General features: G+C 60.2%; 1 long non-coding RNA gene across 1 annotated transcript in view; it reads right to left on the bottom strand.

Annotated features, from left to right (window-relative positions):
- Window positions 1-243: 243 nt before the first annotated feature.
- LOC125613076 overlaps window positions 244-10444 on the bottom strand; it is a 25258-nt gene continuing 15057 nt past the window's right edge. The window contains exons 2-4 of the long non-coding RNA XR_007343576.1: window positions 4982-5135; window positions 2687-4421; window positions 244-2648 (exon numbers count right to left, since the gene is read on the bottom strand). This is a non-coding gene — a long non-coding RNA (uncharacterized LOC125613076). The remainder of the gene's footprint in view (window positions 2649-2686; window positions 4422-4981; window positions 5136-10444) is intronic.

The raw sequence follows: 10444 nt of genomic DNA, 5'->3' as shown, positions 1-10444 counted from the left end.
AAAAGGTGTTCCAGACCCCGTTCCAGGTCCTGGGGACCTGACCTGTGCCGCAGTCTGGCTGGGCACAAATCACGAGCCACTCAAGCAGGAACAAACTTTATTTCCAAACTCCACCAGCACACTCCCGGGAACTCTCCCGAACGCCACCCACGTGACTCCTCCAGCAACCACCACACACCAACCGGAACTCCCCCCACAGGAACCTCACCAACCAACGCGAACTCTGCAGGAATCCCCGGGAGAGCTCAACCGGAACTCAACGGGAACTCCGCGAGAACTCAAAAGTCATCATCTTAATGGCTCCCTGGGGTCACCTCTCAACCACTACTTCTGTCAAAAATGCCATGCGTCATCCCGACTCGGCTGCGGCCCTCAACAGACCTGTTTGTCCCCTCTTGGCTTCACAGGCAGAACGGATTGTGCCCATCACACTGGAAGACTCCGCAGCTGCCCAGCCTCCTGGTGGAAAGTCTGCAGCTCAGTCCTCCTGCTTGGGGTCACTCGGACACAGGGGACATTTCGGTTAGTTTTAACGGGGGCAGAGGTGGATCAAGGTCGGGCTCTCCTGTTTCTAGCAATAAAACACTGGCTTCAGCGAGTGCCGTGTCCTTGGAGAACAACACCCTCCCTGCCCATGCACAGAGGCCAGTGACCCCGCCTTGGTGGCAAGGGTGGCAGGAGGTCCCTGGGGCTGCTCCTCCTCCTGGGCCTCCTCCCTAGCTCAGCTGTAAGTCTGGCCTCCCTGGGCAGCAGCCCCCATGAGCCTCAGCCCAGCCAGCCTCACCCAGGAGGCAGGAGGGAATGTGGCCTCCAGTCTGAGAACCATTTTGTCCATGAAAAAGAAACAGCACTTCTATCCGAAGAGGGTAGTGGTCACCACAGGTGGGTGAAGTCACTGAACCCCGGAGCCCACAGTCCCTTGGTTACTGGCACAGCGAAGCTACTCTGCAGACAGCAGATCTCCCAGCAGGCACGGGGCCTCGCCAGCAGCCTGCTGGGCTCCTGCCTCCCGGACGCCCTCCCTCTCTGAGACGGTATACACTTGGCCTTGTGCAGGATGAAGATATGTTTAAATTAGATATCTGTTCCCGTGTCCGTCTTCCAAAGCCTGCGGGGACACGCCGCGCAGTTTCTTTCCCTCCTCTGCTGTCTCCAAACTCCCAGCTCCCCGAGGCCACCAGGACGGCCAGTCTCTTGCGTCCCTTTCTGAACGAGGCTCCCACCATGAATCCACCATCCCCGTGTGGACCTTCCGGGGGAAATGACCTCCCGACAGAGAAATCCGAGCGTTCTCTGTCCCTCTGTTCACATAACAGCCGAGCGCTTCTCCCTGCACGAACCCGCGGGCCTCTGGCAGGAGCGGAGCCCGGCGCCGAGAAGGAGCACCCCAAGAGTTCCAGGAGCGCCTCGGAGCCCCAGAGCCGTCTCCAAGGGGCCTCGGGGTCCCCACCCGCCCCGTTGGCAGCCCTGAAAGGCCCCCTTTGTGGCAGGGGAGGGGTCCAGCCACACAATGCCCTCTTGTCGGAGGCCTCCCGGAGCCGCCGGCCCAGCCATGCGGGGAGGAAGGGAGCAATTTTGCAGCGGTTTCCGTGGCGCGGAGGATTTGGTGGAGACTCACGTTTCCCTGGCCTGGGCTGCAGCCTGGGCTGCTTCCTCAGGAAGACTGGCCTCAGGGAGTCATTGTGCAGGGCACAGAGCCTGCATGTCATCTCCCTGGGACGCGCCGCCCCAGGAGGGGGACCCTGGGAAGCTGGACAGGGCTGTGGTCACCGTGCTGGCTGGCCAGAGGAAGAGGATGGCCAGGAGGAATCTCAAGCCCGCCGTGCCGTAGTCCAGTTCTTCCTGTTATTCTAGAACTAAGTGCTTCACACATTTGGGAAGGTTATTAAGTGCCGGTCTGCTGGGTGCCCTGTGGTCAGAGCTAATCTCTTCCAGTTTGCAGGGCGTCTAGTTACGGCCCCTCAAGACCAGCTGTCGGAGCCGCTTCAAGTGTGCAGACGCCACTTACAGGAGTGTCAGCCCAGGGCTCCTCGGAAAGGCCCGAATCCGGGCCCTGGAGACACACGTGCCCATCTCTAGAAGGCCCCAGGTCTCCTCTGATGGCGACCAAACATGGAATGCGAAGCCACCGCGTGTCAGCGGGGAAGTCAGGTCCATTCACTATATCCCAGGAACGCTGGGATTCCTGTGGTCTCAGGGCCCCCCAAAGGGAAACCTACGACCAATCCTTTATTTTGTAAAACTGGCATTTGAAAAATGTTTTTCATGATTCTTCAAACGATTCGACAGAAACAAATTCTCACAACTTTCCAGAGAAAGAAGATGGAGGGGTGTGTCCTACTCTGGACAAGGAGACGCAGCACCAAGAGTAGAATGAGGTGTCCAGTTGTCACAGGGGATTTGGTGCCGGGGTCCAGTCTCCTGGCTGTGCACCGAGGCTCCTAGGGAAGGATAGCCCTCCGCTCCCTTTCCAGCCTCAGGGCGGCATGAGCCAGTCTCCCTGTCTGCTTTGTATCTGTCTCTGTCTCTGTCTCTCTGTCTCTGTCTCTCTGCCTTCTGAGAATGCAACAAGAGGTCCCTTCACTAGGACCTGAGTGGGCCACACCCACTGGGGCCATGTGGGGGTCTTTGCTGTTCCAAATTCCCACCTGCTCATCCTCTGCTGTGCCACCTGCCGCGCTGCCACTGGCCCCAGCTGAGGCTGGTCCTGAGGCTGCTGTCCCTCCCAGCCGAGTGTCCGCCTCCGTGCCCCTGTCATTCCTTCTGGCAGTGAGACGTGGGGTGCTGGGTCAGAGGAGCTCATCAAGCGTGGGGAGCCTCGCTGGCCTGCGGGCAGCCTCCGTCCCCACAGTCCCTGTCTGACTGGGCCTCCCGTCTTTGTTTCCCGACAGATGGCAGGAGGGGTCGGGGCTGGCGGTCAGGCGGAGGCAGAGCCCAGCAGGCCAGGCTCTGCGAGGAGCAGGAGCACCTGATGTCCACCCGGTCCTGCTCCCCCAGGGCAGGGGGTTCTCTCCAGGATCACCGCAGGGGCCAGGTGGAGCCCCTGGTGACGGAGGCAGGTCTCCGAGAGCTGTGGTAGCTGGGCAAGGTGGTGCTGACCAAGCAAGTGCTGGCCACGTACTCCCGGGCCTCGCACAAGTCCTGGGACGCTGCTGCATCTCAGGGACGCGGTGCTCTTGGCCTCCTGCAGAAGGGCGGGAGGTCTGGCTGGAGCTCCCAAGACCTGACACAGACCGGGTCTTCCTAGGCTGATGTGGCTTGTCCTCCTGGTCCACGGCACGGAGGCTGGGTCTCAGAGGATGGCACGGGAGGCGGGGCCTAGGAGAAGCTGGTTAGGTGACTGGGCGTGCCCTTGGAAGGACTCACAGAAGGTCAAGACTGGCCCCTCCCACCCTCAGGCTCCTTGCCTCACTGCATGAGTCCCCTCACACACCCTCAGCTTGATGCCATCCACCATGTTGTGACATCCCAAGGTCCCTCACCAAAGGCCAAACATGAGGGGCCACCCAATCTTGAACCTTCACACTCTAAAACTGTGAGCTGAGCAAACCTATTATCTTTATAAACCTTTATCATTATATCTTTATACCCAGCCTCTGGTATTCGGCAATAGCCACAGAAAAGGGACTGGGAAGATCTATGGGGTGGAACTGCACCCGGGAGGACAGAGTCACCTGCCTGCACTGGGCTCCCAGAGGCCTGGGGAGACGAAGCCACCCAGGATCGGCTCACACCAGGAGCCAGGCAGCAGGAATCTCCATGGCAGCCCAGGGGGCATTTCTCAAAGGGCTCTGCTCCCAGTCCTCAAAGAGCAATCCCCAAGCACAGATGCAGAGGCGCTGCACACGTAGCTGCTGAGCAGCGTCTGTTCGCAGGCCTGGAAGGGTGATCGCTGAGGTGCACGGATCCCCTGGTATTTGTTCCATGAAGACTCTTTTTTCTGTTTGTCTTGCCACATTGTTTGTCATTTAAAAGAATAAAATAATTGAAACAAGAGGAACCTTATGTATCCTGGATCTTTTGTCTTTATCGGCATATAAAATGTATGAATGAGATCATTTTATCACGGTAACGCTGTTGAAGGAACTGAACGTTACCCACAGGCTTTTACCTAACAAATGCATGTCTGTATCGGCATACGGAAAATCAGGTCTGTGAACCTGTATTAGTTTCCAGGAGCTGCCGTAACAAATCGTCACTAACTGGGTGGCTTAGAGAAGCAGAAATCCATTTCCCCTGGGTTCCGAAGGCCAGGGCTGACGGGGCAGCTGGGCTGCTTCCTCTGAGGCTGGGAGGGAGCCTCCGCCCCACCCTCCTGCTCCCGGGGGTCACCATGCTCCTGGGCTCCTGGGCTCCTGGGATGGCTGGTGCGCCCTCCAGGCTCTGCGTGTCACCACCTGGCCGTCTGTGTGTGTCTGTCCCTGTTGTTTGGAAAAACTCATTATTTTTTAGATTTTTTTTGCCCATCTTTGTCTAAACTGGATAAAAAAGCAGGACGACACCCAATCTGCTCTTCCCAGGACACAGGGCCACCTGTCTCTGCTATGCACCTGGGTTTGAGTTAGTGACCATTCATCGGTGGCTGTCACACTGTGGCAAATGGCACTTCTCCTACTTGTGCCCCTCCCTCCTCCTGGGACTGCACCTTGGGAAGGAGGGTGGCAGCCCACGTTCCACCAGCCCACTCACACCAGCCCACCTCTCCGATGCCTGTTCTGGACCGTGTAAGGAACTGGCCCAGGGTCCCGCTGTGGGCTGGGACTTGGCTCCAGAGCCCAGTCCCTGCGCTGCAGCCCTGTCCTGGCTCCGTGTCCTGCTTCCACCTGGTGGTGCTGCTCTGGGCATCTTGTGCTGGACACAGGACCCCCAAGTTTCCTCTGCGCACACGCAGCTCCCTTACCGCCCTGAGGGCCCCTATGGTCTAGGCTCAGATCCCAGACACCCTGGGTGCAGCCTGGGCGCCCCGTCGTGCGGCACTCACACAACACACTTCTCCCCGCTGTCCTGCAGCTGGGCAGCCTCCTGCATCGACACTCGCACGCCTCAGTGGGCTCAGGGGGCCGTCTTCCCTGTGGCCGCTCCACTGAGCACCTCCAGCCCAGGGTCCCAGGCTGGGTCTGTCCATCCAGAGAAATCTGAGGAAGAAGGAAATGGTTGTTCTCCGTTAAACACTCAATTTCAGGATCCTCTGTTCCACATTGAGAGACGCCTAAAACGATCTCCAACATTCACCCAAAGACCGTCCTGGGGTGTCCACAGCCATGGGGAGGACGGCACCTCCACAGGGGAAGGAGAGGTAGCTTGGGGCACACAGTGCGGTGGGGCACCATGTGGCACCGGGCATGAACTATGGCTCCGTGCCACCCTCTGGAGGACACTTGTCCACAGCTCAGGGTGAAGGAAGCAGGCACAGAGCAGAGCCCTGCAGCTGCGCCCACTCGGTGTTGGACGGCAGCACCTGGACGGGCCTAGGGTGGTGGGGCGAGGCACCTGGGCCCCGGGCAGGGCTCAGGAGCGAGTGCTTGCTTTGAGGACTCCACAAGCTCATCTGTGGACATCTCTGTGTATTTGTCATATTTCAATAAAAAGTTCACTTTAAAAATGCGAATCAGATTTTGTTCTGTTATCTGAGCCCGGATATCAGACCGTGCCCAAATGCAGAGGCCTAGACCCCCTTGCTATTGCGTGTAGCCCTGGGGTCTGCAAGTGCAGAGGGCTGGGTGGGGCCCGGGCTCGGGGACTCGTGCAACCAGGCATCAGAGTGAGGGGCCGCGCTGGGGTCCTGTGCCGCTGGGAAGCCTCCAGCACAGGGGCTCCTGGCCGCTCTCGCCCTTGCGAGGTCTCTCTGGGCCGTCCCTGCCTGGCACAGGGCTTCGCAGTGGAGTAGGGCCCGGACGTGAGCCCAGGAGGTCCGGCAGGAGCTGCCACCTCCCTCCCCTGCCCGCACAGGTCCCACGGCGTCACCTCCGCCGCGCTCTGCTTGTCCAGGCCTCTCGGGGCCGTGGTTCTGCCTCTGGGAGACACAGATCCCACCGCTCAGGAAAGGGGCCCTGAGCTCCTGCCAAGGGGTCTAAGCAGCCAGCGCACGTCATGCTCCTCACCGGGAACTTTCAACAGTGGCCGTCCACTCAGAACAAAGTCCACCCTCTCCACGGCCCGGCCGACGGGCAGGATGGCCTGCCACCCCCTCTCCACTCCGTCCCTCTCTCTTCTCTCCACCCCCTAATCCCACTGACCACACTGGCCTCCCTGAAGACACTGCCCAGCGGGAGTCTCGGGGCCTTTACACATGCTACTCCTCTCGCCAGGAGGCTCCTTTTCGGCTCCCAGCCTGTCTGACCTCCCACCCCCCAGGCCTTGGCCCAATGCACCTCCCCAGGGCTGCCCCTCCCAGAACCACCTCACAGCCTGGGTGGCTACCCAAGACCATCTTCCTGTGGGGGTGCCTTTTCTCGCTCCTTCCCATCGGCCTCCCTGACCACATGGACGCCCCTTGCTAGCCACTGGGGGAACGGGGGCTGGGTAGATCATGTGGCATAGACAGAGGCAGGTGGACGGAGGACTGGTGCTGGCCAGGCCCTGCCTTCCTCAGTCCCCGGTGGTGCTGTTGGACATGGGCAGTGGGAGGTGGGGGTCGGGAGCCAGAGGCTAAGGCCTCCGGCCGGCAGTGACGCAGGGGTGGGGCACCAGGCCAGGGGCTGTGGCAGAGCCTCTCCAGTCCCCAAGGAAGGCCTGGCTCTGCCATGGGCATGACTGGCCCGTCTTCTGATGGACCCCTGCTCCGAGGAGCAAAGGGGCTGCACCTCCCAGGACCCCGTGCAGCCAGGGTGCTGGGCGCTCAGTCAGCGAGGTGCAGCGGCTCAGGCGCGGGAGTTGGGGAGGTGGTGGGAGCACAGCCAGGCGGGCTCTGCTGCCACTCAGGGTCAGGGCCACTCGAGTGCTCCGTCATAGCAGGGGCCTCCAGCACCCAGGCGCCGGCTCTGGGACCTCAGGAGGCAGGCGGCTGGGGTGCTCTTGAGCGCAGCAGCCCTGGAGGGGCCCCCTGCGTCTCCACCTGCCCATGGGAGATTCATGGCCTCTCCTGGCAGGTGGGTGCTGTGCTGTTCCAAGTCACTTCCAGAGGCCCAGCGCTGGCCACAGTCCTCCAGCCTGTGCCATGGTTTTGGATGCACGGGTCCCTGTATCAAGTGCCTCCGATTCAAACACAAGGGAATGGGGTGACTTGGAGGTGAAGCGCTTGCCCGGCGCCCCTGAGGCCCTGGGGTCCATCCCCGGTGCTGCAGAACCAGGAAACCTGAGCGGTGTGGACCCTGTGGCCAGTGCCTAGGTGAAGAGGCGTGACTACTCAGGGCACCGCCGTGGGCTCCAGACTTTGGCAGATCCCAAACACCAGCACCTCCCTAGAAGCCCTGGCCATAGCCCTGGAAGCATCCAGAAGCCTGCCGTATCCGAGTGTGCACTGTCCTGCTCACCTTTCATCCGGGTGTGCAGTGCCCAGGTGTGTCTGTCGCCAGAGTTCATGGAGCAAGGCCAGGGACTGTTTGGGTCCCCAACATTTGTACTTTGAAATCCTCACTGCCACGTGTCCCCACCTCCAGGGCCAGGTACGGTCTTGGGGGAGTCTCTGCTGGGATATCAGTGGTACCAAAGAGACGCGGAGAGCACCTGGCCTCCTGCTCTGAGGGCGTTGGCAACCCGCTGGCACCCGAGCCCCCCGCACCGGGAGAATAACCATCTGCTGTTGGTAAGCTGCCTGTTAGGGTCACCTCCTAACAAAGGGCCTTTGTTAAGACAGCCCTAAAGGTAGCGGGAGGGATACAGCCAAATGACATTGTCACATTGTGGCCGTGGTGGACAGCCACAGGCACCAGCAAAAAAGTGCAGGGAAAGGCGGCCCCAGCTGACTGCAGCAAACAACAAGCACTAAATGATTTTCCTCTGATACCTGTCAGGGTTTTTAAAAGATAAAACCAAGCTGAGGTGTGGCTCAGCCGTAGAGCGATAGCCCAGCACGAGCGAGGCCCTGGGTTCCATCCTCAGCACCACATAAAAATTAATAAAATAAAGGTATCGTGTCCACCCACAACTGAAAAATAAATATTAAATAGAAAAAACCGGCACGTCAAGGACGGGCGTCCACGTGAATCGTGGAGTCCAGTCCCAGAGTGCTCTGCCAGGCTGTGCCAACTGGACAGCCACTGGCCCCTGCGCAGTGAGAGAGGAGACAAACCGCACTGCTTCCTTCCGGCCGGGAATGCCTAGGATTCCTTCCCATTCTTCTGGGTGGTTCCTTCTGGATTCACCCTTTTGACCAATGACCTCTGCGAGCTTCCTGTCTCTCCCTCTGCACCATCTGTCCCTGGGAGCCCCAGAAAGAGCTTCTTTTCTGGATCATGGAAAAAATAAAACATACAACAGCAAAGAAAAGAGTGTCCCCACCTCCAGTGCCGGTCCCTCCCCCCACNNNGGAGCTCCATTCCCCTGAGCCTTGGGAGACGGCCAGGCTGTGCTGGTGGCCGCTGCTCAACCAAGCCCTCTGCACCCAAGACCCTCCCTGAATTGGGTCACCTCCTCACAGATCCTGTTTGGAAAAGTAGCCTCATGAGGGACGGACGCCCGGACGCACAAGCCAAAGTGCAGGAAAGAGCCTCACTCCTCAGGAAAACCACGGCGGGTCCCTCCGGGGGTCTCCAGGTGCCCTGAGGCCCAACGGTCGCCCCCGCTCAGTGGACAAACCGAGTACTGAAGGGCAAGCCGGCCCCGGGGCCCTTCTATTTACGACTGTACCCAAGTCCAGGTCCAGAGTTTGGTGCCAGAGCTGGCCGGGAGTCAGGACCAGGGCCCCCAAGACCCTCCTCAGAGCTGGGTGCTCCACCCCTCGCAGTGGGAGCCCAAGGGCAGGTGGCCACCTCCCTGGCCGTGTGTCCTCATCTGAGGTCTCCCTCATGGCACTGCTCTGGGGACTGACTGAGGGGGTGGACAGGAGGCTCAGCCTCTGGCACGCAGGGTGAGCCACAGGCTCGGTGCCACCGTCACGAGGGCCCCCGTGGCCCAATGTCAGCCCCACCGTCTTTGTCCTCAGCGTTGGCTCCTGGAGGTCAGCTGTGAAGCCCGTGGAAGGCCAGCAGAGCAGGCCAGAGGCCACCCTCAGAAGCACAGCTGTCCTCCTGACCCAGCAGGGCACCGTCGAGAAGGGATCAGAAGGAGCTCCCGTGGTGGGGGCTGGCCGGGCCAGGGACCCAGGTCCAGGGCGGCCCTCTCGCCTCCTCCTTGGAGCAGCGGCTTCCAGCAAAGTGAGAGTTGGGGGCAGTGGATTCTCCTGCTGTGAGTAACAGGCTGTGTGCGTCCAGGAGTCTCACACCAGACTCATCTGTCATCTCGGAGGGGACCCTCCAGCACAGCACAGTCCCCAGAACAGCCCGGGAGCCCACCACGTGCAGTGGGGCACAGAATGTCCCAGCTGGGACACTGGGTCCACCTGGCCAGCCCTCGGGGACCCTGCAGCCCTGCAGGCACCCGGCTGCCTGGGACTTCCTGTCCTGCTTCACCCTCAGGCTCCCGCCCCACAAGCCAAGCTCTTAATGAACGCGGTTTTACAGAAATAAACCTCTCGCTCATATGAAATAACCAACAAAAAATGCATCTTGCAACTTGGCTTCATGCACACTAAGATAAGTGGCCATCTACGTGACGAGCCCTGTTGCATGTCTCTGTGTCCCTCCCCAGCCACTGAGCTATCAGACAGCCTGGATCCCAGAATCACCTCAGAATGACCCCCCCCCCCCAGATCCCTAATCGCCAACTGGCGCAGATGTCACTCATGGCTGCAGGGAGCTGACAGGATGACGACACCCGATGGAAGCAGTCCTGTGCCTCGAAGCTGGCTAGTCCACCTCTCTGACCCTCAATTTCCCCATCTGAAAATGGGGACAATAAAATGCCTGCCTCAAAGGGTTGTGAAGACCAAATGGCTGAGAAGCCCCAGGCACATGCGTCGTGAAGGCGGCAGTGGCTGTGATGGAGAGACACACCCTTTGGACTGAAAAGGACGGTCACACCATCAGTGTCGCAGGCAGAAGGCCTGGCCTTCAGAGAGTTATTATAGAACCTCCAGTTCTCAGAGAGTAAACAGGCCCAGAGATGGGGTGGGACCTGCCTGAGGTCACACAGCACTGCCATCCAGGGCTCCCTCTCAGAGCTGCCAACAACCAACCCTGAAAATGGCCACAGTGTGCAATCTCCCCCTCTTGGGGGTTCAGAAGGAGCCCAGCACCCAGGCTGCCTGTCTCCAGATGGGTCATGGGCGGCAGTACACAAGCAGCACTCCAGGAAGGCGGGGGGTGCTCCCGGGAGAGGGTGCTGGCACCTGGCTGCTGGGGGCAGGGTATAGGAGGGGGGCTGGAGGGCAGGTTCTTGCCCCAACACCGCCCACGCCTATCCACCA

Source organism: Marmota marmota, unplaced genomic scaffold (genome assembly GCF_001458135.2).
Source record: "Marmota marmota marmota unplaced genomic scaffold, marMar, whole genome shotgun sequence".
NCBI classification, from domain to species: domain Eukaryota; kingdom Metazoa; phylum Chordata; class Mammalia; order Rodentia; family Sciuridae; genus Marmota; species Marmota marmota.
The sequence above is the reverse complement of the archived record's forward strand: the minus strand, read 5'-3'. Positions and strand labels throughout refer to the sequence as shown.